Source organism: Ochotona princeps, chromosome 1 (genome assembly GCF_030435755.1).
Source record: "Ochotona princeps isolate mOchPri1 chromosome 1, mOchPri1.hap1, whole genome shotgun sequence".
NCBI lineage: Eukaryota > Metazoa > Chordata > Mammalia > Lagomorpha > Ochotonidae > Ochotona > Ochotona princeps.
Window position 1 is genome coordinate 115,320,279 of NC_080832.1, and position 2,544 is coordinate 115,322,822.

At 54.0% G+C, this 2,544-nt stretch overlaps 3 non-coding genes across 3 annotated transcripts; all 3 read right to left on the reverse strand.

Annotated features, from left to right (window-relative positions):
* Positions 1–220: 220 nt before the first annotated feature.
* Positions 221–299, reverse strand: LOC131482053 (small nucleolar RNA ZL8). Its single transcript, XR_009246738.1, has one exon. It is a non-coding gene; the product is annotated as a small nucleolar RNA ZL8 (small nucleolar RNA).
* Positions 300–578: 279 nt separating this feature from the next.
* Positions 579–645, reverse strand: LOC118758419 (small nucleolar RNA SNORD52). The gene has a single exon (XR_004995710.2). It is a non-coding gene; the product is annotated as a small nucleolar RNA SNORD52 (small nucleolar RNA).
* A 1,058-nt stretch (positions 646–1,703) lies between these two features.
* On the reverse strand, positions 1,704–1,767 carry LOC118758423 (small nucleolar RNA SNORD48). Its single transcript, XR_004995714.1, has one exon. It is a non-coding gene; the product is annotated as a small nucleolar RNA SNORD48 (small nucleolar RNA).
* Positions 1,768–2,544: the final 777 nt, after the last annotated feature.

A 2,544-nucleotide genomic window follows, 5' to 3' on the forward strand; every position in this document is an offset into this window, starting at 1 on the left:
ATCAAGCTTTCTACTTGACATGTTTGGGCCTCAGAAGCTTTCCAGTAATTTTGCGTTTGTTGATAGCCACCCAGGAAACACCCAGAAGATCCGTTCCACATCCTTGTCAGCAAAATTCTGCAATTTCAGAAATGGAACATGTGTTAGAACCACGCTGGCAACCAGCAGGGAAAACCGCACACTGGTGGAAGGGACATACCCCACAGGGTGCTGGGGAAGCCAGAGTGGATCAGGTGGTTTTAAAGATCCTCAGAGAAAGCTCAGACTCTAGACCAATGAAGTCATCATTACCACTCCACCCAACAAGCAAAGGCAAGGGCACTTACCGCTGCCGCAGGAAGGGCTTCCTCTCTATCCGTTACAGCCCAAGGATGAAGCAGCAGCAGGAATCGTCACATAGCCAAACCTGTCTGTATGGCTAATGGGCTAGCTCCAAAACTTGCATGAAGGGACACTACCCCAGCTGGGGTCCCAGAGCTCTCTCATCCTAGAAAGATGCAAGTAGAATTACTAAGAATGAGAACCATGGCCCTCCCCTTGAGCCCCCCTCAGACAGCCAAGTATCCAGTCTCCTAAATGAGTCAGAACTTAAGTTTGACATCAGAACCAGTGTCAGAGACTCTAGTCTGTGAGATCATCATTCCCAGTTTAGAGAGACTTGGATCAGGGCAGCCACTCTGCTAGACAGTGCATTGAAAAGCAACCTTCAGTTTGAAAGGGTCCAATTCCAAGAATCCAGGAACTCAATACCAAAACTTGGCTGTAAATGAAATAGGATCCCAAAAGTGGTACTTAGAAAGGAAGTAGAAAATGGATCCAGTATGAGTTCCACCAAGGGGCTGGGGCTTACTTTGTGGGTAGGATAAACTGCTTTTTATGACAGCATCCCATCAGAGTACAAATCCTGACCACTCTGCTCCTGATACGCCTATAGCCAACATACCAGGAAGGTAAGCCAAGCGTTCATTTTCCACATGGACTCCAAGACTGAATTCCAAGTTCCCAGCTTTGGCCCAGACCTGGCTGCTGTGGTCATTTTGCCAGTACAGCAACAGATGCAGTATCTCTACATATCTTTGCTAAACAGATATTTTAGAAATCTCAGAAGGAAGATGTAGAGAATAAATGTAAAACTGCAAAGGCGCCTAAGGCCATGGGGGGGCACCAGACTTTAAATCCGCCGACCCCCCCCCAATGGTGGAGACATAGCCTAGACAGGCTCAAACAGAAGCCCAGGCTATTATATAAGAGTTAAAAATCAAGCCACAGCTGCAAAGGTCCGAAAAGCAGGGCCTCGATCACCATGTGGAATATTCACATTATTCCACAAGCTCATTCAAATCAGGCAGATACAAGACGTGGGCTATGTCACTGAACCGGAGGCCGTACATTCCACACCAGACTGCTGGGTAGCTCTAGTCATTGTATTCCCAACCAAACTCCCAGCTTGGGTGCTAGTTCAAGTTCCAACCACCCACGCGGGTGAGGGACGGATTACCGGTCCCTGCTGCCATTTCCGGAGTGACCTAGGGGATAGACCAGCTCCCCAGATTACACTCACCTTTGCTCACTGATAACACGGGAAAGGGCGGTCCTACAACCCCTAGTAGGGAAAGAAATACCACCATTAGCAACGGAGCCCCTTCAGGCACCAACCTCCCCCAGCCCAGGGCCTAGGACCCCAACCTCGGGGGCAGAGGGGCGGTCAGCGCGCTGCGGTGATGTCGTCAGCGATGGCACTCAGAATCACCTAAGGTCATCATTACCCTCGTGGTCCCACATGAAGGCGGCCAGGCACCCGCGCAATCCACTCACCACCCATCAGGACGCTGCGGGCCGGCCAGCACGGAACGGGAGCCTGTAAGAACAGTGTGGCATTAGCAGGCGCAGAGGACACCCCAGCGTCGTCCCCTCGCGCCCCGGGCTGGGTCAGTTCCAAGCAGTGGCGTCACGGACACCTCAGAAACTCTAGTCTGTTACAGTTGTTCATCCCGCTCAGCCCGGAACTGCACTTCCCACCCCCGGCGGAGCCCCGCGGCACCTGCGGAAGAGCGTCTGCGCCCAGCGCCGGGCCCCGGCCTTCCCCACGCTCCCGACAGACCCCATATCGGCCGATGACCACAACCGCCGAGCGCGACCCCACCACACAAAGAGGCCGACCCGCCCCGCGCGGGCTATTTAAGGCCATGCCGCGCCGGGGGCCTGAGGGCCATGGCTGTCTTCCTGCATGCCTGGCTCGGCGTGCAGCGTCTTGTGCATCGTTTGTCCAAACCAGAATAAAACAAAGCGAAGGAAAGGCCTTGAACGTACGTTGTACAGATTTCACAGGCATGTTGCAGCTATTTAGAGTTCTTTTTGTGAAATTTGAAAAGCAGGCACAAGTAAGGCCCCTGCGGCCAGTCCCGCGAGAGCTCGGCGCCGCCCGCCGCACGTTGAGGTGAAAGGCGCGGACTTTCTCGCTCCTTCTGGGGGGTCCCTGCTTGGGGTCTGTGCCCCCCACCCGGCTCCCAGCTGCCCTGTTAGGAATTGGCCCCCCACGGTGGA